Raw genomic sequence first — 24,870 nt, 5'->3', positions numbered from 1 at the left:
TAAGCACGGGTGAAGGCCCCAGGGACACCCTTCATACACCAGGGCTGTGTTTGGGAACTGGGAAAAGTATAGCCACAGACTTGCCAGGGGTAGGGTTTTGGACCCAGAAGGAAGAAGGCAGGAAGGAGGGAAGAACAGGGGCTCGGCGTCCTGACTTTGACCCTCACTTAGCCATGCAGTCTTGGACAAGCGACTTCACTTCTCCCAGCTGCGGTTTCTTCATCTATGAAGGGGCAGAAGTCTGTGCCTCCTAGGTTTCCTCCCCTGTCCCTTCCTTCCTTTCCTGTCCTGTCTTCTCTATCTCCCTCTCTTTCTTGCTTTTAGGAATGAGTAAAACAGGATATATGAATGTGTCAGATGCCTGGCACAGAGGGGATGCTCAGCAAAGACCAGTGAAGCAGTATCTGTTTGTGGTTACCCCTGACAGATCTGGAATCCAACAAAAACAAAACGTGGCAAAAATGGCTGCAAATGCTTTGATCCTCCTCCCATTGAGAGGCCGGTGTCCCGTCTCCTTGAATCTGGCCAGGCTCTGACAGCCTCGAGGTGTTGCTTTGCTAGTCTGTGGACCCGGGCCTGAGGGGTCCCCACTTGCTCTCCCCTGGGCCCCTCTCTGCATCCCTGAGCTGCTCTGTGAAAAGGTTAACTATCCTGAGACTGCTGTGGGAGATCACCCCTGGGCACTGCAGGCAACAGTTCCAGCTGGGCTGCCCACCCTGCCACCCGCCTGCCACGGCACCAGCCCCGTGAGAGGAGCTGTCTTGGATCCTTCAGCTGAGCCCCTCTGCCTGCTGAAGGCTACAAAATTGACCTGGGTGACTCTGCCTAGAGCTGATCCCTTCCCAAGTGGTTGTTGTTTTAAGCCATGAAGTTTTGGGGTAATTTGTGACACAGCAATAGATAATTGGAACACCAAGGTTTGAGTTATTCCTTTACCAATAGCTAACCAGTTGTTTGATTTTTAAAGATTACCACTTGAAGCTCCACTCTCCTCACCTTTAAATGGGGACAAGAATAGTCCCTACCCTCTAGGATTTTAGCAAAGTTTAAATGAGGTAACTTGGCCAGGCACGGTGGCTCACGCCTGTACCCCAGAGCTTTGGGGAGGCCAAAGTGGGAGGGTCACTTGAGCCTAGGAGTTTAAGACCAGCCTGAGCAACATAGTGAGACCCCCATCTCTATAAAATTTAAAAATTAGCCAGATGTGGTGGTGCATGCCTGTAGTCCCAGCTACTCAGGAGGCTGAGGCAGGAGGATCACTTGAACCTGAGAGGTTGAGGCTACAGAGAGCTGTGATGACACCACTGCACTCCGGCCTGGGTGACAAGAGTAAGACCCTGTCTCAAAAAAAAATAATGAAAAATAAAAAAAAAGAAATTCCAGCAAAGTGCTTGAGGCAGGGCCTCGTACACATGAGCACTCAAAAATGCTAACTATGACTGCTATCATTCCTCTCCTAGACTTTGCCAGCAGGATAACGAAAGAGCAAAGGGAAGGAAGCACTCAGACCATGTACACTGGAGGGCAGTGGGCCCTGGGCAATGCTCTCTTTTTCCCAATGAATAGAATTATCTTAATCATACTTAATCCTGTTCTCATGAGGGTGTTTAAAATTGGAAGGGTAATCTATTTGATTTCCTCTGAACAAAGTTGCCCTAGTGAACCTGTGGGGCTGGCGAGGGAATTAGGAGGCCTCTTCTCCAGTCTGCATGTTGTGCCCCGCCCTTCTCTCCTGGAAGATGTTAGTGCACACGGATCGGGCTGTTTGCACAGCCTCCTGCTTGTTTTCCCTTTCTCCTTTTGCTTCACGGGCTTTTCTTCGCCCAGTGGTGGGGCAGCCAGGCCTGCGCCGAGGAAAGCACTTGGGCTGCTGATCTCCTGGCCGCTGGTGGAGCCCGTGGGAAATGTGCTAGGTTAGCAGGCCAGTACCACACCATTCCCAGCTCTGCCTGCGTTCCACAGACCATGGCCGCCGAAACAACTCCCGGCACCCCTTGGCTTCCTTTCGTACTGATTGCAAGTCTTAGAGACCAGAGGTGTTACATCAGGCCGCTGAGCTGTTTGTTTTCGAGGAGAGGCTGGGGCCTGTGATATGGAGAGTCTGGAACTGAGGTGGAGGCAACAGCAGAACAATGTAAAGAACAACTGTGAGCTTTGGGGCTATTCATTCATTAATTCAGCAAATACCCCTGAATACCCACCAAATACCGGGCACTAGGCAGGCACCAAACTAGAAAATGTGGGTTTGATGCCCGATTCCTCAACTTAAAAGCTATATCCAACATCCACCCAGCAGAATGGCTAAAACAAAAAGGTAGACAATCCCCAAGTTCCTTTTTTTTTTTTTTTTTTTTTTTGAAATGGGGTCTTGCTCTGTTGCTGAGGCTGGAGTGCAGTGGGGTGATCTTGGCTCACTGCAACCCCTGCTTCCCGGTTTCAAGTGATTCTCCTGCCTCATCCTCCCAAGTAGCTGGGATTACAGGCACATGCTATCATGCCTGGCTGATTTTTGTGTTGTTCGTAGAGACATGGTTTCACCATGCTGGCCAGGCTGGTCTTGAACTCCTGACCTTGTGATCCTCCCATCTTGGCCTCCCAAAGTGCTGTGATTACAGGCCTGAGCCACCGTGCCTGGCCTCAATCCCAAATTCTAATGAGGCGAATAAGTAATTGGGATTCCCAGATGCTGCTGGTGGGAGTGTAAATTGGACTACCACCTTTGGAAAGCAGAATCTTCTAAAGCTGAACATACGTTTCCCTTCTAAATGCACGAGAAGAAATGCCTGAGAAGGTTCATAGCCGTGTCTTTTGTAGGAGCCACCACCTGGGAACAACCCACAGGCCCGGTGGCTCCAGAACAGGCATCCACACCACGGAATTCATGCTGCAACGAGAATGAATAAGACGAGTGCTACGCGCAGCAACACGGGTGACTATTGCAAACACCATGTTGCAGGAAGGACATTACGGATAAGAGAGTAAATACGGTTTGATTCCATGGATGAGGATTTTAAAACAGGCAAAGTGAGTGGATGGTGTAAGTCAGGGAGGTGGTCACCCTTGGGAATTAAGGGGTGGGAGGGCGCAGGAGAGGGGCCGGAAGGGATGTCCTGTTTCTTGGCTGGAGGCTGGAAGGGACGTTTTGTTTCTTGGTTGAGATACTGGTTACGCGATGTGTTCACTTGGTGAAATCCATCCAGCAGTTTCCTGACAATGTGTATATTTTTCTGAGGTGCATTTAATAAAAGGTTGGAAAAATGTTATCCGTCTGTGGCCATACCACCCGGAACACACTCGATCTCATCTCATCTCCAAAATTAAGCATGGTTGGCCTGGTTAGTACTTGGATGGGAGAAAACTGTTATCCTACCTTGACCAAATGGCTTTTCCCTCTTTAAGCTTGGTTTCCTTTTCTACAAAATATGGATAATGTTGCCTTGGTCGTAGGGCTAAGGTTATATTGAGGTTTAATTAGTGTGAACATTGTCATGAACTACCTAAAACAGGTTAGGTGCTTCATCAATAATGACTATTGGCCAAGCACAGTGACTCATGCCTATAATCCCAGAACTTTGCAGGCCGAGGCAGACAAATCACTTGAGGCCAAGAGTTCAAGACCAGCCTGGGCAACATGGTAAGACTGTCTTTACAAAAATAAAAATAAATGACTCTAATTATGATTTTTATTACTAATAATATCTTTTTCATAGACTTACATGTCTCTGAATGACTAATGTTTTTTTTTAAAAAACTGGGGAAGATGCCATTATTCTTCAAGTGAGAAAGAAAAAAACACCCCTAAAAAAGGCTACTCTGTGGGTTGAAATTATTTTGCTGAAAATAGCTCCCTCTTTTGAAAATGCTTATTTTTTATGCTCCCCAAATCCCTTTTCCTAAATGTGCTTTGTGGCCGAAATTTTGGGGAGAGAATGTCACACCACTTGGAAGAAATGTCCCCCATCCTTTCTCCACACATTTAGAGAACGTGACTAAGGATGAGTTTTTCAATTCCTTGGGAGCTGAAAACATGTTGCGATAGAGTTTATACCTCTCAGCCCAGATTTTCCTCCACTTTTCACGGAGCCGTGTGTCATGAAAAGGTTTAGTGCTTCACCCATGCCCTTCCACGGCCTGAATGCGATTTCCAGGCCCTGGAGAAATGCCCCATGCTTCACGGCTGGAAGCAAAGCTTTTGTACTCTGGATATTACATTACATCAACTTAGAAAGTGTAATCCTGGAATTAGCCATTGGCGGCTGAAAAACAGACACAGCTGGTCACAGCTGGGGGAGGAGAAAGGCCTAAGAAGGAAGCCTGGGTTCCAGATCAAGGGGAGACCCAAAGGATCAGCGGTGAGGGACTGCAGTCCTCCCTGTAAAGGGCTGGCTGATGCTGGCTGGTCCCAGGCATTTTCCTTGCCCTCTGCAAGACAGGCCTGTCTGCCCATGGGCACAGGGTCTGCGGGTCCAGGATAAAGATGCCTAAGTGTCCTGCTGATGCACTTGGGCAGACTTGACTTCAATGTCCAGGCAAGTCTGATGTCATGTATCACAGAAATGGTGGCTGCCTCTCTGCCACATCACCGGCTCACTCTTCCTTAAAAGGATGTGATTCAGGCCAGGCACAGTGGCTCATGCCTGTAATCCAAACACTCTGGGAGGCCGAGGCAGGTGGATCACCTGAGGTCAGGAGTTCGAGAACAGCCTGACCAACATGGTGAAACCATGTCTCTACTAAAAATACAAAAATTAGCCACTCCTGTAATCCCAGCTACTCGGGAGGCTGAGGCAGGAGAATCGCTCCAACCTGGGAGGCGGAGGTTGCAGTGAGCTGACATCGCACCATTGCACTCCAGCCTGGGTGACAGAGTAAGACTCTATCTCAAAAAAGAAAAAAAAAATATGCGATTCAAGTCAGCCTTACCTAACCGACCTCAAGCAATTGCTGTACTGAACCCCCTCCATCCCCCAGCCTCCTGTGTTTTCCCTCATCAAAGGAAGGGAACAATTAGCACAGATTCCCCATCCCTGGGCTTACTGGGGGTGGTGAGAAACCAGAATTTTGTGGAGGTCACAGCGTTCCTGGAGGAGAATTTGATAGCATGAATTAGAAGGCTTTAAGAAATATAACCCTTCTGATCTTAGGAATTGATCCTGAGGAATTTTGACTACTGTGCAAATGTATTTATTTATATTTTAGTCCATTAAATATTTGGTGAGTGCTTGGCAAGTAACTGAGACTTAACAGGTGCTGGGCACCGTGTAAGATGTCGCACGCATTATCTCGCAGGCTGCTCAGGGTGACCCCATGAGATGCCATGTCACCATCTCCATTTTACAGACAGAGAAACTGAAGCCTTCTGAGGTTAATTCGCTGCTCACAGCACAGAGCCAATTGCAGGCAGAGCTGGGATTGCAGCCGGTGCATCTGAATCGACAACATAAACTCCTGACCATTTCTAACCTGTTTCGTTGCATAGGCTCTGTGCAAAGGGTGGCTTTAGGCAGGCACAGCTCCGATCCCGTAGAGCTTTCTGCATTCCAGGAGAGACCAACACTGAACAAAATCTACACATGTTGTTACTGAAGGAAACATGCAGGGCGCCACAGGAACATGGGACTCGGATGTTCCTGAAATTGTCGATTACCAGTCTGTAAGAAAGGAAATAACCGGCCAGGTGCAGTGGCTCATGCCTGTAATCCCAGCACTTTGGGAGGCTAAGGCGGGCAGATCACAAGGTCAGGAGATCAAGACCAGCCTGGCTAACAGGTGAAAACCCATCTCTACTAAAAATACAAAAAAATAGCCGGTCATGGTGGCGGGAGCCTGTAGTCCCAGCTACTTGGGAGGCTGAGGCAGGAGAATGGCCTGAACCCAGGAGGCGGAGCTTGTAGGGAGCCGAGATTGCGCCACTGCACTCCAGCCCGGGTGACAGAGCAAGACAATGTCTCAAAAAAAAAAAAAAAAAAGAAAAAAGAAAGGAAATAACCTAAATGTCTGATTACATTACGTAAGTCCACACTTTGGAATAGTGTGCAGCATTAAAATAAATGTCACAGGGCTGTGTTTGTTGACATGGAAGAATGTTCCTGTCACATTAAAGGGAAAATGGTGATTACAATAAAAAAATTCTGTGTGTGTGTGTGTGTGTGTGTGTGTGTTTGTGTGTGTGTAGGCACAGAAACGACACATTACAAGTTTTCTCTGGGTTTGGGGATTATTTATAGATCGCTTTTTCTTTCCATCTCTCTGACCTTTCTGATTTAGGGGGGTAATTAGCATGTATTCCATGTCTAATTGGAATAACCAGCTATTTCCATTTGAGGGGAAAATAGCTGCTGCCTTTTAAGGCACACAGATGGCTGGAACAGAAGAGCCTAGCTCCTTGTTCTTATGAAAGGTAAAGGACTTTTTATAGATGATGAAGGCTGGTCCATGTTCTGTAGAACCGGGGTCCTCAGGTGCAGCCCATAGATCTGCATTCGAATCACCCAGGGCTGCTGGTTAAAATGTAGCTTCCTGGGCTCCATCCTGATATCACTAACAACTCACATTTACTGAGCATTTATCATTATTATTATTTATTTATTTATTTATTTTAGATGGAGTCTCGCTCTGTCACCCAGGCTGGAGTGCAGTGGAGTGATCTGGGCTCACTGCAAGCTCCGCCTCCCGGGTTCCACATCATTCTTCTGCCTCAGCCTCCCGAGTAGCTGGGACTACAGGCGCCTGCCACCACGACCGGCTAATTTTTTGTTTTTTTAGTAGAGACGGGGTCTCACCATATTAGTCAGGCTGGTCTTGATCTCCTGGCCTCGTAATCCACCTGCCTCGGCCTCCCAAAGTGCTGGGATTACAGGTGTGAGCCACTGTGCTTGGCCTACTGAGCTCTTTTTATGGGCTGGCCATTGTTCTAAGTGCTTTACACTTACTCGTGTAATCCTCATGAATTCTAAGATATGTACATAATTATACCCATTTCACTGAGGAGAAAGCTGAGGCACAGACTGTTTAACCGGCATGCCCCAGTGAGAGAGCTGGTGGGTGGTAGAGGGGACTCAAGTCCTGGTTCTCAGCCAGAAGTCTGAACTCAAATCACTACCCTGAGAGGATGGGGTCTCAGGAATCTGGAGTTCTAACCAGCTCCCCAGGCGGTCCACGCGCACACTGAAGTGAAGTAGCACCACTTTAAAGAATCTTTACCTCTCAGAACCACTTTCAATGCTTTAGTAAGAAGTAGTGGCTAGGCGCGGTGGCTGATGCTTGTAATCCCAGCACTTTGGGAGGCTGAGGTGGTGAGATCACTTGAGGCCAGGAGTTCGAGACCAGTCTGGCCAACATGGCAAAACCCCATATCTACCAAAAAATGCAAAAATTAGCTGGAAGTGGTATCGCACGCCTGTAGTCCAAGCTACTTGGGAGGCTGAGGCAAGAGAATTGCTTGAACTCGGGAGGCAGAAGTTGCAGTGAGCAGAGATCGTGCCACTGCACTCCAGCCTGGGTGACCAGAGTGAGACTCCATTTCCAAAAAAAAGGGCAGTGGATCCATTTACTCAACATCTGCTATGAAAAAACTGTCTTCTTGAAGTCATTAGAACAAAAATATGTCTGAGATTCTCAGCTGTGGGTAAGTCATCATGTGTAAAAAATGGACAGGGACCAGGCACAGTGGTGCCTGCCTGTAATGCATCACAGGAACATGGGACTCGGATGTTCCTGAAATTCTCGATTACCAGTCTGTAAGAAAGGAAATAACCGGCCAGGTACAGTGGCTCACGCCTGTAATCCCTTTGGGAGGCCGAGATGAAAGGATTGCTTGAGCTCAGCAGTTCGAGATCAGCCTAAGCAACATAGTGACACCTCATCTCTACAGGAGAGAAAAAAATAATAGCTGGGCATGGTGGCATGCACTTGTAATCCCAGCTACTCCAGAGGCTGAGGTGTAAGGATTGCTTGAGCCAGGAGGTCAAGGCTTCAGTGAGCTGTGATCGCACCACTGCACTCCAGCCTTGGCAACAGAGTGAGACCCCGTCTCAAGAAAAAAAAAAAAAAGTTGAATGAGCTGTGGCAACTCACTAGCCTAATTATTCCTCCTCTTCTTTCCTTCTTTGGAAAACTTCTTTCAGACAAATTTTTATTCAGAATCCAACTTCTAAAATGTTAAAAAGTGGTGCTGCTCTGTCTGAAGTTGGGAGATGGGGGTAGATGTGTGTGCAGTGTTCCATAAGTCCCCGAAGGTCTCCTTTCTGTCTCCAAATGCTGAAGGGCTTTGGAAACAGTTTGAAAGCTGGGGACAGTTGAGGAGAGGAGGCCATGGCTGCCCAAGGCCACCCAGCTAGCTGGTTTCAGTCTAAGGACCAGACCCTGCTGCCCATCTTCAACTAAAGATTAACACAGGTTGCTTTGCAAGGTTGGCCTGCTGTGTTAACATACCCACTGGCAGCCAGGCGCAGTGGCTTATGCCTGTAATCCCAGCACTTTGGGAGGCCAAGGTGGGCAGATCACTAGGTTAAGAGATCGAGACCATCTTGGCCAACACGGTGAAACCCCATCTTTACTAAAAAATTCAAAAATTAGCTGGATGTGGTGGTGTACGCCTGTAATCCCAGCTACTTGGGAGGCTGAGGCAAGAGAATCACTTGAACCCACGAGGCAGAGGTTGCAGTGAGCTGAGATCATGCCACTACACTCCAGCCTGGCGAAAGAGTGAGACTCCATCTCAAAAAAAAAAAAAAAAAAAAAAAAAAAAAGATACCCACTGGCTCAAAGGGTAGCTTGGCAGAGTTACTATGTTGAAATATTGCCTTGCAGGTGCCCTACCCTGGGTGGCACAATTCCATGGGCCCTGTTCCCGTCGTGTGCTATGGAGTTGGCTTTAGGGGGTTGCTACTCATATACATTAGGTAGATAGATGGTGTCTTCTAAAGTGACAAAGGTCCAAGAACCCACTGATTTTGGAATCAAGGTGAAGTCGGGCCCTGAAGGAGCAGATTAGTCAGTCTCCAGCATGAAAGTGACAGCCTGTGAGCAGAAGTCTTCCAACCTGAGGTGGCAGACCACAACAGTGACCCTTCCAATTAGCACACGTGTCCTGGGCCTAGCTCTGGAAGCTGTCATGGTAGACATGAGATGGGAGGATGGGTGGCATGGACCCCAAAGAAAGAGAGCTGGGAAATTTGGTCTCTGTGCTTGGGGCTGGAGAATGCGGGCCTGGGGACCCCAGTCGAATGGAAGTGTGAGACTGTGGATCATGACTGGATGCTGGAGGGTGCTTCCTGGCCTATTCACAGCATCACCTTTGATGCCCCCAAGCCCTCTGAGGCAGGTACGACTCAGAGCGTAGTTTTTCCATTTTGCAAATTAGGAGACTGAAGCTCAGAGACTTGTTGGAGATCACAGCGGCACTGGGCCATTTGGACCTAGAGCTGTTCTCCCTTCCGAGTCAGTGCGTGATGCCAGAGAACATCCCTGGGTGAGGTTCGAAGAGAGTGGCCAGAGAGACTTTTCTATCTGGGGAGTGTGAGGTCCACATTTCCTGCAGGGCTTCCCCACTTACAGTGTCTCTCAGCCTCACTGATGACCTGCACCTGGCTGGGAGTTCTTTTGGTCCCTTCCCTACCTCAAGAACCGATTTGACTGCTCCCATTTACAGGGAAGGAACTAAGAAGACAAGAAAACACTCCTAAACATGAAAGAAATCACAGTCTTTCTCCGGAACTAAAGGCTTTTACAGGAGTGCAGGGGGAAAAAATCTGATCATTCTTGGCAGCTCTTGAACAAATTAGAGTGTTGGAAGAATGGATGAAAGAGTGAGGGGTGTGTTGGAGTGTGGAACAGTTGCACAGTCCTAACGAAACAAGGAAGGCTTCCCCAGTGAGTGCCTGTCCCCTGCTACGTCTGTGAAGTCAGGGGTAACACTGGAGTCTGATGCTGGGAAACAACCATTGCCCTTTCAATCTCAGCTTGAACCACATTTCCCCAGGGACTCTTCTCCAATCCCTACACTAGGCTAGCCCCTTTATTTTGTGGTCTTTGTGTCCCCTGTACTTGACCTTTGTAACCCAGATTGTCCTTGTAATTCTTTGTCCAGTACCTGTCTCCCTGTTTTGACTGTGAACTCCGTAAGGGCACAGGCTTTGTCTACCTTGTTTGCCACTTGTACTCCTTAGGAATCTTTTAGGTACAATAAACAGAAGATCCAAACCAAGGTGAACTAGCAAAAATGAACTTTTGGTTCTGCCCAAGGGTAGAGTTAGTTTCAGGCTAGGTTGGATTTAGGGGTTCTGAATAAGCCAGCCAGATTTGATCTCTTTCCCTCTCTTGGATCTACTTCGTCTTTCTCTTTGTGTTGGTGTCATTCTCAGGGTTCTCATGGTGCTGTTATGGCTGTCCTGTTTCTTGCCCCAGATGCTTTCAGGAAAGAGTAAGCTCCTCTTCCTGGTGACTACAGCAAAATTCCCAAGACTAACTCTGTTTGGCTTGGCTTGAGTAATATGTCCATCCTGAACCAATCACTGCAGCCCAGACAGCATGGTGCTCTGATTGGCCAGTGTAGCACACATGGATCATTGTTCACCCAAAAGCTATCCCCTCTTCTTCCTTGATAACAAGAACCCATCAGGTATCTTTTTGTTTTGTTTTTTGTTTTTTGCCCACCTCTTGATACTCATTAGATATCAAGAGTTGGGCAAGATGCTCACAGAAGGTGACCTCTTCCCAATCCAGGAAACTATTCATGGTAATCCCATTCCCTTTTGGCGGGAATTGGTTTAAAAGGGTGCATTGTAGGCTGTGCGTGGTGACTCATGCCTGTAATCCCAGCACTGTGGGAGTGCGAGGTGGGCTGATCACTTGAGGTCAGGAGTTCAAGACCAGCTTGGCCAACATGGTGAAACCCTATCTCTACTAAAAATACAAAAATTAGCCAGGCATGGTGGTGCACGCCTGTAATCCCAGCTACTCAGGAGGCTGAAGCAGGAGACTCATTTACACCCGGAAGGTGGGGGTTGCAGTGAACCGAGATTGTGCCATTGCATTCCAGCCTGGGCAACAGAGTGAGACTCCATCTGAAAAAAAACAAAACAAAACAAGGTGCATTGCCCCACTTCTGACAAAGAGGACACAATGCAAAGTGTACTGGAGAAATGCTCCTCTCTGGCAAGTCAGATATGTAGGGGTGGGGCTAGCTGCCTGCCCAACCCTTCTTGCCTTTGGATATTGTTGTAAGGGGATGGAAGTTTAGAGTCATCTTGCAACCATGAGGTGAGATAATGCTAATATATGAAGGTTGGCAGAGTGGGAAAATGTCTACCCCTGGCTATTTTGTTGTTTTACTTCTACTAGCATGTACCTGTGCCTTAAAAAAAGAGGAAAAAATGCTGTACACAGGCTCCTGGAACCCCTTTGCCTGCACGTGAAGTGTCAGAAATGCCTGGGCTTTACATTTCTACCAGGGCAGGCTTTACCCGTAACTGTCTGATGCAGAAGTCTGAAAGCCTAGCACCTTTGCTTTGAATTGGGACAAACTCTGAGGCATGCTTTACACTCCAGAGCTTGCTGAAGGATCGGGCTGAGGCCTGGACTTTGCTTGAAATCAACCTTTGAATGGAGTTTTCCCTTCCCTGTCCTGCTCCCCCCACCCCCACCCCCTGCCAGACACCCCTGGGAGCACTTCCTTAATCAATCGCTTGCACACAAATCGTTAGCTTCTTCTGGGGGACTTGTCATATCACCAGGGCTTACACATCACAGCTGCTCTGTAAATATTTGTTGCCTGAGTGAATGAATACATGAATGGATGAACAAGCTGGGGAAATCACAGGCAGGTGGAATCTGAACAGGTTATTATACTAATTACAGGCTGTCTACTTTTTTTCCCTTTGCCTCTGTGAAACAGGTTGGCCCTTTGGGGAATTTCCCCAAAGCTTTTGAAGCAGACAAGGTGTCTTCTCGCTAGGCTCATATGCTTCCTAATTGGGCAGGCCATTAGAAAATGAGGTCATCTCCCCAGGGAAGGAGGAGGGGCCTTATCACTCAGGACAAGGGCCCTAGGGTGGGGACACAACTGCCTGAACATCTGCAATGTCCATTGTTACTTGAGCAGCTGGAGGGAATGACCATTCTGGAATAAATCAACTAAACCTTTGACCTGAACTCCAGTTTAATTCACTCTTCCCCTCCATTAGCTAGTGTAAGGGATGGTGGGGGGGCAGAAGGGGAGGGATAACATATTTTATTTTTATGGCATTTTTATTCCAAATGACCTGTTGGGTCAAACCCACTTTCCTTTCATGAATTATGCATTAGAGGAGCCCTTTTGCTTTCCTAATGGCTTTAGTTGATTTCACCTCCCAGAAAGATAAAACAAAAAATCAAGAATTTCAATTAAAAAGTTCACCTCTTGCCATATCAATTGACATGGTTTTAATTGGGTCATTCCATAAAGAGTCTCTGTTGGTACAATTTTCAAGCTTCCTAGGGTCTTAGAAATCATCCAGCTCCATCCCCATATTTCAGGAGGGAGGATAAAGAACCTGGAGATGAGAAATGACAGGCCCAAGTTCACACAGTTAGTGAGTGTCAACAGCTATTAAGGGAAAGAGATGGGAATATATGCTACTCACTTTATTTCCAGTCCAGTGTTCTTTTGTGCAAAGAAACCTAGAGAGGTAATATAGTTGCCATGGGTGCAGAACAAATTGCTCCAAAACCTAGTGGCATGAAACAATCACTCGTGGATTCTGTGGATTGGGAATTCGATAGGGCAAATGCTTCTCCATGTTTCTTGATGTCTGCGGACTGAGCTGAGAGGGCCAAACGCTTGGGGCTGGGTTCATCTGAAGACCTGTTCATTCGCATGAGTAGATGCTGTCTGTTGACTGACTGAGGCTTTAGCTGGAGTCGTTGGCTAGAACCTCTATATGTGGCCTCTCCATGTGGTCTGGGCTTCCTCACAACATAGTGACTGGATTCCAAGGGGGAGAGTCCTGAGAAAAAGAGAGAGAGAGCGAAATAAAGATTGGTGGAAACTTCCATTAAAGTCACTCAGTGTCACTTCCACAACATTCTGTTGGTCATAGCAGTCCAACAAGTTTCAAGGACAGGGAATGCAGACCCTGCGTCTCAATGGAATAGTGTTAGTCACATTGAAAGAGAGCATATTGAAGCCATCTTTGGAAAATACAATCTGCCACAAGAGTTAGGGCTAGTACCCATTAAGTTTGGCTGAATTGTTCATTTAGTATCTGTCTTTCCTATTGGATTATAATTTCCTAAAAGGCAAGGCGTGTGTCTGTCTTGTTTGCTGGCATGCCTGTGTCCAGCACAGGTGCCGCTGACTCAGAGTAAGAAGTTAATACATTTTTGTTTGGAAAGTACATATCAAAAAGAAAGTCTTCATTGGCTAAAAATATACTCAAATATTTCCCTCTCCTCTTCACAGTAGACTTTCCTATTCATCAAGAACTTGATGACCGGGTGCGGTGGCTCATTCATGTAATCCCAGCACTTTGGGAGGCTGAGGAAGATGGATCATTTGAGGCCAGGAGTTTGAGATCAGCCTGGCCAGCATGGAGAAATATTATCTCTACTAAAAATACAAAAACTATCCAGGCGTGGTGGCAGGCGCCTGTAGTCCAGCTACTAAGGAGGCCGAGGCAGGAGAATTGCTTGAACCCGGGAGGCAGAGGTTACAGTGAGCCAAGATCATGCCACTGCACTCCAGCCTGGGTGACAGAACAAGGTTCCATCTCGAAAAAAAAAAAAAAAAAGAACAGAACTTGAACACCACTACCATCTTCCCTAGAGAGCTGATTGATTGGGAGAGATACTTAGCTTTTTTAGAGAAGTTGTCCTGGAGGGTATTATACATAAGAGGAGCCCTGGAGGATGAGAAAGGGAAGCCAGATGAAGAGGCAGGAGGAAGAGCACGCCAACCAGAGGGAATAGCCTGTGCAAAGGTAGGAGTCAAGCTGTTCAGCATGATGGGCACAGAGTTTGAGAGATTTGAGAGATGAGTAGCAAAAAGTCAGTAGGTTAGAGGGGCAGGCAGGTCCTGGGTTATAAGGAGGACTGAAATGTCACCTGGAGGAGTTTGACTCATCCCTCAGAGTGGTGGGAAGCCACTAAGGAAGTGGCACGGTCACATTTGTGTTGGAAGGATCTGACTGCAGGGTGGGTGGTAGGATGTGGGGTGGGGGTGTGGATATCATGGGAAGTGGGAGGCTGGTTAGGACATTGCTGGCAGAGATCCAGATGCCAGAGCCACATTAGAGGGCAGTGGGGCTGGCAGGAAGTGGGGGGATATTTCCAAGGAGGATTTAGTGACTAAATGGATGTAGGGCTGAGGCGGGGGCTGGGCCTGTCTGTCCTCAGTCTCTGGTTCAGGTAAGCAAGTGGACGGTGGTCCTAGGCATCCAGCAGGGAACTCTGAAGGAGATGCAAGCTTGGAAACGGGGCTGAGGAGTTCAGTGCTTTAGACATGTTTAATTCCAGATGCCAGGGAGACATCCAAGAGTAAAGGTTCTAGTAGGCATTTGGATTCAGGAGACCAAAACTCAAAGAGTGGTCCTGGCTATAAATTTGGACTGGGACCCAATACAGAGATGGAAACTGAAGGCACAGGAGTAAATGCACTCACCGTGGGAGGATGGGAAGAGTGGGAGCAGAGCCATGGGTAAGGCACGTTTCCAGAAGCTTCTCCTGAGAGACCCAGGAAGGAAAGGAACAAAATTCCATAGGATCCACAAGAGAGGAGTCATTGACAATTTTCATAAGGACAGTTCCCCCTGCGAGATATGGGAAGAAGGCAGATGGCAGAGTTGAAGAAGAAGAAGGAGGTGAGAGAGTGATGAATGAATGAACAGCATTCCAGCAAAGTCTTCACATGCCTCCTTCTAGGTCTGCTAATTCTGGAGATTCAGAATGGATTTGCCAAGAAAACTCCCAAAGACCAGCCAGGAGAGGGATGTTTTCCACCAAGCTCTCTCTGTTTCAGAAAATAACCAATGTGTGTGTTGACCTCAGCATCCCTCCCTAGAAACCAGCATCTGCGTAAATTCGTGGGGGAGGGGTGCTATTATCTTGTGGCTATCCACACAGCTTCTGTGGTTACATCTGTTGTTTTTGTCTGCACAATAGCCATTTGTCATCACTTGGCTATTAACACCTCAATCTGGCTGGGACTGACTCCTTATCCCTGGCTCTGGGAATGGCACATGTCTGAACCCTGGCCAATAAGACTCAGGCGTGAGATTTTTTGGAAACTATTGGGAAAGAGAAGCACCCCTTAGGCAGGGATGGCTGCCACCACCCCTATCAGGACTGGAGACATTCTGCCAGCACGGACGGAAACAGATCCAAGAGACAAAGAGAGAAAAACAGTCTTGATGGCACTTCATGAGCTCCTGGATCCAGCCATGCCTGATGCCGTTTAATCCTTGGGCTTTTCAATTACATCAGTCAGTAAATTATCCATGTATGCCTGTCAGAAAGGGTTGTGTGAGTTCTAGCACTGAATGGATGGTCCCAGCAGGAGCAAACTGCCTAGGCATGGGGGCATAGGAGTGGAGTTGGTGGAGGAGGTTTACTTGATTTCCCCTCACACATTTCACCTGGCATGTCACCCCCTAAGTTGCTGCCTTAGCAATTCTCCCCTCCTTTTTGCAGTCATCCTTTGTATTGTGTTTGCTTGTATTCCTATCTTTTTGTAAACTCCTCCTTGCTTAAAAAACAGCATCTGAGATGCTGGCTTGAGGCCGTCTGCATTCCCAAGAGACAATACACATGCTTGCTATTCTTTGCAGTAAAACCAAGGTCAACATTGCATTCCCCCGGGCTCCCAGAACCGAGTTGGGAGGTGGGGATTTTGCAGGGACTACATCAGTGTGCAGCATCTGTGCATGCCTCCAGCGACTGCTGACACCAGCAGCCACATCCCCGCACTTCCACCCCACCACCTTATGTGTGCCACAACCCCTCCAACAATGCAAACTCTTGTTCATTTGCTCAGAACATGAATTAATCATGCCAGGGAAACTCCTGGCCACTGGACCACATTTTGCTGTGTTAGCAATAAACATCCCTTCATATTGTCATTGTAGCCACAGGGGAAGACAGAGGTCTCCTGGCAGAGGAAGGGCGTGACACATTCCCCACTCTTTCTACTCCCTCCCCATGTCAGCACTGATCTTTGTTTCCTTCTTTTTGCTTCAGAGCAAGCCTCCTTCTAAGGCCTTTAATTCCATGGATCGTATTTTCTGTCTAGCTTCCATCTAATGGCCTGTCATGGGCCCATACCATGCCAGCTCCTGGGCGTAGTGGGGTTTGTGTGTTTCAGTGTGGGCTTGCAGAATGATCCTGCATTGTTTACTTTCCCTCTTCGTTGAGAATTATCAGGCTTAGATGGGTTCCTCCCACCCTTCTTGAACTCTTCTTCCTATACTTCATGTACCCTCTTCCCTCTCTCTATTTTATTCTTCCTGTCTTTCCTTCTCTTTTTCCTTCCTTTTTTTTCCTTTTCCGTCACTTCCTGTCTCCCCCTACTCCCTGGACTTTCGTCCTCTGGTTCCAGTAAAAGGAAAACAGGGAATAATACGAAAAGTAGCCAGGCTCAGCCAATAAATCCTCTAATGCTTGTAATGGTTTTATTTTCTTCATGTTCATCCTAGTTTAAGAGGTCCATCGACATCTTTGAAATACTTGTGGTTTACTACATGGAGTCTTTAATTGAGGCACAGAAAGCCCCTCTCTCCCTCCCTCCCTCCCTCCTTCCTTCCCTGTCTCTCTTCCTTTAATTTATTTAATAAAAGTTTTTGAGGGTTTATTCTGGGGCAGGTCCTGGGCTAACTGCTAGGAATGGGGACTAGAAACATGGGTATGATCCCTGCTCTGATGATCTTACATCTATTGGGAGACACATGTTTTCACCAGATAATTCCACATAAATGTATTCTCATAACCTCACCAAATGCTTTGAGTTTCCACAATGGTCTACAGAGACACTGACCCCGACTGTGGAGGTGTGGAGGGTTCCTCGAGGAGCTGATTTGAAGGATGAGTTTGCTTTTCTTTTTTGGGGGGCCTGGGGGGATGGAATCTTGCTCTGTCACCCAGGTTGGAATGCAGTGGCATGTTCTTGCCTCACTGCAACCTCCACCTCTCAGGTTCAAGTGATTCTCCCACCTCAGTCTCCCAAGTAGCTGAGACTACAGGCACCCACCACCACGCCTGGCTGATTTGTGTATTTTTAGAAGAAATGGGGTTTCACCATATTGACCAGGCTGGTCTCGAACTGCTGACCTCAAGTGATCTGCCTGCCTCGGCCTCCCAGTGTGTTGGGATTACAGGCGTGAGCCACTGCACCTGGCCTGAAGGGTGGGTTTTCTAGGTGAAGATCAGAGGAAAGAGCATTCCAAGCAGAAGGAACAGAATATGCAAAGGTCCTAGGGTGAGAGGAAGCAAAGCACCTTCATCGAATATAAGAACAGTGTTACTGAGACAGAGAATGGAGAAGGAGAGGCCAGAGGGGTGAACAGGGGCCAGATGTTCAGGACCCTTACCCGAGGTAAGAGTTTGGGTCTTCACTCCAAAAGCAAAAGAATGCCATAGCAGAGGTTCACCTGCCGATGGAGGTGGGTGGGGATAATCGGTGCTGCATTCCTAAGCTCCAGCTTGGCTCTTGCTGCAGTCTGGGTCGGGATGGGAGGCTCCTTGGGTGACCTGGGTGTGCTGGGTCAGATGTGGCATTGGTGCCAGGGTCTGGATTGAGGGTGCCAGGTTATTGTTCTGGCTTTTGGAAAGGGAGATACTCCTGCCTATAAATTTCCTGCGTGGGTTAGAGGATCCTATGAGATTAGCAGGTGGAGGAAGCATCACTGAGTACTGATGAGACCTTTGAACTGGAGACAGACAGATTTGATTTGTTAGGAGATCTTGGGCAGGTTTGCAGTTTCTCTAATCTCAGTTACCTTTTCTATAAAATGGGGATATTAACACTAATGAATCTGTGTTATTTCTCTCTGCTGGTCATCCCTTTTTCAATTAGGACATGACCATCCCATGTGTGTCTGCTGGGACTGGCAACCCCTGTTCCCCCAACCCCTGTTGGGTGAAGGGAGTGAGCACGTGATCTAGGCCCAGAAAATCATTGTGCGCCACGTCCCATCCACAGTAACTGATTTAAGGGAGTGGCCTGATCAGAGTCCCTCAATGAGATATGATAGGGGCTGCTGGAAGATAGAGTATCTTGCTTTTATATTATGAGTTGTAAGAGCACAGATTTGAGCTACTGGTATCAAATTTTCCTGGAAAAAAAAAAAAAAAAACAAACAGAAAGAGGGGGATTGGTGGGGATGGGGGAGGAGAGGGAGAGAGAGAGAATCCCGTTTGAGAAACCTTGTTTGAGACCCTGGATTTGGTAGTTCCTGAAGCCAAGAATACTCCCTTGAATCTCTCAGTTAAGGAACCCATAAATGCCCATTTTGGCATAAGCTGGTTTGAGTTGGGGTTTGTCACCCGCAACAGATGTGCTCTGCCCGATGCATCAAGTCATTGGGTTAATGGCAGTAAAGCACTGAAAGTCAGTATGAAGTCTAGGCATGTAGAGTGCTCAGTAGTCACTATTGTTACTGTATTGGTGATAATTCATAGCGATAGAATGCATCGCTAAAGTACGGGCTGCTTCTTATCCCTGGGGTGTGACCTCATGTTGCCCCACAAAAGGCTGTTAGCCACCACCATGATGCTTTCCTATTTGAAAGCCTTAGACAATGACTTGAGTTCTCCTTCTCTGCCTCCTCATCTCCCTCCAGGCCAGGCTCAGTGGCTTACGCCTATAATCCTAACACTTTGGGAGGCCAGGCAGGCGGATCGCTTGAGGTCAGGAGTTCGAGACTACCTTGGCCAATATGGCAAAACCCTGTCTCTACTAAAAATACAATAATTATCTGGGTGTGGTGGGGGAGCCTGTAATCCCAGCTCCTCGGGAGGATGAGGCAGGAGAATTGCCTAAACTTGGGAGGCAGAGGTTGCAGTGAGCTGAGATCATGCCACTACACTCCAGCCAGGGTGACCGAGCGAGACTGTCTCAAAAAAAAAAAAAAAAATGTGGCTGCAGTGTCCCCTGAGACTCTCTTGAAGTGACAGTGTTAGCCACTAGAGAATGACGTGAAAAAGTGACTATGTTTAGATCTAATTCCAGTAGACCAGTCCCCTCCCAATCCAGTGGATTTCCCACTAACTTTTTTTTTTAAACAAAATGTAACAGCTATCTATTGCTGTTTAATAAATTAGCCAAAAACTTGGTGACTTACAACAACAGAGATCTATTATTTCAAACCTTCTATTGTTCAGGAATTCAGAAAAGCTTCATTGAGTAATTCTGGCTCAAGGTCTCTCATGAGGCTTAAGTCATGACATTGGCCAGGGCTGAGGTCATCCGAAAGCTCAATAGGGGCTGGAAGATTCACTTCCAAAATAGAGCACTCATGGCTGTTGGAAGAAGACTTCAGGTGCTTGACATGGGAACTTCTCCATAGGACTGTTGAATGTCCTTACAACATGGCAGTTGCTTCCCACCCACTGCCCTCCCCCCACCGCCCGCCCAGTGAGTGACCTAAGAGAGAGGAAGATAGAAACTGCCATGTTTTTTATGACCTAATCTGAGGAGTCACACTCTGTCATTTTTGCAGTATCCTACTGATTACACAGATGGGCCCCATTCAGTGTGGGAGGAGGTTGCACAAGGGCATGATCCTGGGAGGTCCAGCAATCACTGGGGGCCATCTTGGAGGATGGCCACCACACTTATGAGGGGTGTGATTATCATTAAGTATCATTAAAGTTAGCAGTTTCTTCTTAGTCTGATGGGACTTCTCTTCCCTGAGGAGTCCTTTGGATGCTCAGGATAACATAGCATCATTGAGGCACCAAAAAAAAAAAAACACCCTTCCTACAACTTGTGCTTGAAAGAGATTTTAGTGGAGCTTGCAAATAACTCCTTAAATAAACTAGTGAAATGATGAAACTAATTTGCTGGTCTGTAATTTCCTGGCATGTCTGGAGATTTACTAATAAATAGTAGCTGCAGGTTGGAAACCTGCCAGCATTACAGCCCTCTCCTGAGGGCTCCTTATTTGTCAATAAGGGATGTGTAAAAGCATCTTGGAGGGTTGGGAAGGGTGGTATATTGAGGAGAAAGAGAATTGGATGCCTGGATTTGAGAGATGTCTTTGCCTCTTAACCACTGTCGTATTTCAAGTGAAACACATTCTTCTCTGTGCCTAAGTTTCTCCCTCTGGGAAAAGTGATGATAACCATGGACTTTCCTGACTTGCAGGGCTATGATGAGGTTTGAATGAGATGATGTAGCATTTCTAAAAGAGTGGTCCATGGGACGATAGCACCATGGACTGTTAACCCCAAAAGCGGTCCTGTGCTGAAGCGAACGTGGAGAATTGTGTTAAATGAAGTCCAACCTTTACTTGATTTCCCTGGCCACAGGTGGGTCCAGCTTCTTGGATGAAGGCATAGGACCCAGTGCTCAGAAGGGTCTGCATTTGGAATTTAATGCTTTACAGTTACTGTCTTGAAATTATTTTATTAATTTATTTACTTATTTATTTTTGGAGAAAAGGTCTTACTCTGTTGCCCAGGCTGGAGTGCAGTGGCTTGATCTCAGCTCACTGCAGCTTCCACCTCCTGGGCTCAGGCAATCCCCCTGCCTCAACCTCCTGAGTAGCTGGGACCACAGACATGCACTACCATGCCCGGCTAATATTTTGTATTTTTGGTAGAAATAGGGTTTCACCATGTTGCTTGGGCTGGCCTCAAACTCCTGGGTTCAAGCCATCCACCCGCCTCAGCTGGGATTACAGCCATAAGCCACCATGCCCGGCTGAAATTCTTAATACTTTTTTTTTCTTTTTTTTTCAGGCAGTTGCAATGTTAGACAAGATATTCTTATTTATTTATTTAGAGATGGCTTCTTCGTTCTGTCGCCCAGGCTGGAGTGCAGTGGTGCAATCTCGGCTCACTGCAACCTCTGCCTCCCGGGCTCAAACAACTCTCCCACCTCAGCCACCCAAGTAGCTGGGACTACAGGTGCCTGGCACCATGCCCAGCTGATTTTTGTATTTTTAGTAGTGATGAGGTTTCATATGTTGGCCAGGCTGGTCTCAAACTCCTGACCTCAAGTGATCTGCCTGCCTTGCCCTCCCAAAGTGTTAGGATTACAGGTGTGAGCCATGGAGCCCAGCCTAGACAAGATATTCTTAATGATTTTATCTTTGAAGTTGTGTTTTGTAAGTGAAGTCTGATGGGACAATGAAGTGTGTGTCAGTGGCTTGGGGTCTTGACTCACATGTAGCCCCCAGCCCCACTGCTCCCTAGGGTGGGTTCTCAGCAGCCTGCTCCCCTTCACCAGCCTCCACTGGCTGCCCATGCCCTGAGACTGTACCAACCAGGGCCCCAAACCACAGTGCTCAAGGCCTATTGGCGTGAGAGGAGGCCCCATTTGTTGTCATCCTCTGCCCCGCTCAGGGGCCTGTGTGTAGGTAAGGAGAGGGCTGGGATCCAGTGCCCGACGCACAGTGTCTCAGGTCAGGGCAAGGTGGCAGCTATCCCATCGTGGAGCTGACAGCACCACCGCACATTTAGCAGGCAACTCAGTGGGGACCTCTCACCTACCTCTGACCCAGGTACTGAGGAAGTTGCAACCCCTTGGGGATTGTCTGTATACTGTGATTTGAGGTGCCCGTGAGAAGAGGAAAACGACTTCCCCGCTGCCAGCCAAGGTTGTGCATTTTCACTTTGCATTGGGTGCCACAAATTATGCAGCAGGTCCTGTCTGCAGGACTTGTCAGATTCTTTAATATAAAAGTGTAGCAGGTCAGAATGCAGACATGGGAGCCAGACTGCCTGGGTTTGGGTCATAGTTCGACCACATATTGCAGTTTTGTCCTTGGCTAAGTCACGTGACTTTTCTGTGCCTCTGTGTTTCCTTCCTCTTTCTTTTTCCTTCCTTCCTTCCTTCCTTCTTTCCTTCTTTTCTTTCTTTCTTCCTTTCTTTCTTTCATTCTCCTTCCTTCCTTCCCTCCTTCATTTCTTTCTTTCTTTCTTTCCTTCCTTCTCCTTCCTTCCTTCCTTCCTTCCTTCCTTTCTTTCTTTCTTTCTTTCTTTCTTTCTTTCTTTCTTTCTTTCTTTCTTTCATTCTCCTTCCTTCCTTCCCTCCTTCATTTCTTTCTTTCTTTCTTTCCTTCCTTCTCCTTCCTTCCTTCCTTCCTTCCTTCCTTCCTTCCTTCCTTCCTTCCTTCCTTCCTTTCTTTCTTTCTTTCTTTCTTTCTTTCTTTCTTTCTTTCTTTCTTTCTTTCTTTTTCTTTTTCTTTTTCTCTCTCTTTCTTTCTTTCTTTCTTCTTTCTCCCTTCCCTTCCCTTCCTTCCCTTTTTCTTTCTTCTTTGTGTCTTCTCTCTTTCTTTCTTCTTTCTTTCCCCCTTTCCTTCCCTCTCCTTTCCTCCCCTCCCCTCCCCTCCCTTTTCCTTTCCACAGAGTCTCACTCGGTGAGGCTGGAGTGCAGTGGTGAGATCTCGGCTCACTGCAACCTCTGCCTCCTGGGTTCAAGCGATTGTCTTGCCTCAGTATCCTGAGTATATGAGATTGCAGGCACCCACCACCATGCCCAGCTAATTTTTTTTTTTTTTTGTATTTTTAGTAGAGATGGGGTTTCGCCATGTTGGCCAGGCTAGTCTTGAGATACAGGCCAGTATCTCAAGTGATCTATCCACCTTGGCCTCCCAAAGTGTTGGGATTACAGGCATGAGCCACCACGCTGGCCTCTGTGTCCTCATCTCTAAAATAATGATCATGAAGATCACTGAGGTTTGTTCTGAAGATTCAATCAGGTAGTACATGTAAACTCGTGCCCACCGTGCAGTGAGTTTTAGCTAATACCATGTTTGCTTGTTTAATCCTTGTTTCCCCCAAAGGCTGCAATGTTCCTGGAGCAGAAGTGTCCGTCTGGTCCTCTGCTATGATCCTGGTGCCCAGCACCATGCCTAGAATAGATTAGGTACTCCATGAGCACTCGTTGAATGAATGACTCTCCAAGAGGGGGCTTCCCCCCGCCCATACTCACCCCATCCGCTTTTTATCCAGAGAACCATACAGAGTCAGTGTCCTGCAGACTGCACATTTAGGGAACGCTGAGCTTGCCTGTGGCGCAAAACGCCTCGCAGGTGCAGGCAGCAGTATCAGTAGCCTTTAGAAGGTCCTTTCCCTCCTCTTTGTCCTTTGGGACTCGGTGTCTCGTCCCTGCTGGGAACAGCTCTTCTAGAACCCCCACAGGCCAAAGCCAGGGCTTCATAACTCACTCTGCCTCCCCAGTCTCCCCCGTCCTTAATTGGACCAATCTGTCTGCTTGACATCGCGCTCTGGTTCGTTTTCTTCACAAAGCCCTCTCCTGTCAGTTGACAGATTCTCAACTGTCGTAGGCACATTTTTCAATGTGTGCTCTTCCAGTGATTCCTCGGCCAGGTTTCTGTTCTTTTTCAACCTACTGAATTTTATAATTTCACAATGGTTTACCTCGCCCTTCATGATTCTTCTCTATCTCCACTCCCCAACGTTTTCCCCAGGGGCTTCCAGCTTCTTGCCAATGAAGCCATGGGTTCTGGGGACCCTTTAAGGAAGCCTGATGTATTCAGCTATGTGATGAACCACAGCCTTAATTGGGATTCCTCCAAAAGCTGGCCCTGAGACAAGGGTTGGGTGCAATTGTTTATCTGGAAAGGTACCCTGGAAGTAAGAGTGAGGGAGAGGCTGGGCGCAGTGGCTCAAGCCTGTAATCCCAGCACTTTGGGAGGCCGAGACGGGCGGATCAGGAGGTCAGGAGATCGAGACCATCCTGGCTAACACGGTGAAACCCCGTCTCTACTAAAAAATACAAAAAACTAGCCGGGCGAAGTGGCGGGCGCCTGTAGTCCCAGCTACTTGGGAGGCTGAGGCAGGAGAATGGCGTGTACCCGGGAGGCGGAGCTTGCAGTGAGCTGAGATCCGGCCACTGCACTCCAGCCTGGGCGACAGAGCGAGACTCTGTCTCAAAAAAAAAAAAAAAAAAAAAAAAAAAAAGAGTGAGGGAGAAGGAGAGAAGGAAAAGAGAAAAGCTACTAAACATGCCTTATTTTACTGCTTAGCCGCTGGGTAACTTGCAAGGCACCGTAGATGCAGAATGTACCTTTGCATTGTCCTGCTGGAGGGAGGAGAGGCTGGGACATTTATCCACTGACTCCCACTCCCTCAATGTTGAGGTGTTGTCCCTGGGAAAATGAACATCCTTCTGCTTCTACCTGTGCCCATCAACTAAGTGGCTTTTCCCTGCTTTGGAGAAAACCTCTGCAAGCACTTGTGGTGGGAATCTAGAAACATCTGCCAAACCTTCCATCAGAGCTTCAGTGAAATCAGGTGGCTATGAGGATGTGATTTGGTGCACGCAGATGTCTGCTGTGGTTGGTCACACGCATAGGACTCCCTGAGTTTGGGATTGTCACTTGGGATGTGGACTCCCTGAGCATACATTTCTTTGTCTTCTGTTTAAGCATCCAATTATGAAGGGTTTCTGCTGTCTTTGGGGCAGACTCCAGTCAGTCGGCGCCCCTACCAGAAGGACTGTCAAGTCCCCAGAAAGAAAGCGAGGTCTAACCAGGCAGTTCTGTAAGTTCTGTCTGTGGTCATCAGGCTGCTAAGAGGGAAGACGCTGGTGCTGTCAGATCATAGGAGGGAATGGGTCTCCCCATGACTTCCTTGGCCCATAACTGCATTTGGGTGGTGTCCTGGATGCAGCTGTAATGCAAGGCACACTTTATGTATTGATGAGTCTGA

General features: G+C 47.6%; 1 protein-coding gene and 1 long non-coding RNA gene across 2 annotated transcripts in view; one reads left to right on the top strand and one right to left on the bottom strand.

Moving 5' to 3' along the window:
* SHQ1 (SHQ1, H/ACA ribonucleoprotein assembly factor) overlaps window positions 1–24,870 on the top strand; it is a 267,911-nt gene that overhangs the window by 154,293 nt on the left and 88,748 nt on the right. The gene's annotated exons all lie outside the window — the stretch shown is intronic.
* On the bottom strand, window positions 12,413–15,013 carry LOC135969364 (uncharacterized). Its single transcript, XR_012431358.1, has 3 exons — window positions 14,639–15,013; window positions 12,624–12,986; window positions 12,413–12,533 (listed from the first exon to the last, which is right to left on the bottom strand). It is a non-coding gene; the product is annotated as an uncharacterized lncRNA (long non-coding RNA).

This window comes from Macaca fascicularis, chromosome 2 (genome assembly GCF_037993035.2).
Source record: "Macaca fascicularis isolate 582-1 chromosome 2, T2T-MFA8v1.1".
NCBI lineage: Eukaryota > Metazoa > Chordata > Mammalia > Primates > Cercopithecidae > Macaca > Macaca fascicularis.
Note: the sequence above shows the minus strand (reverse complement) of the source record. Positions and strands in the feature narration are given on the sequence as shown.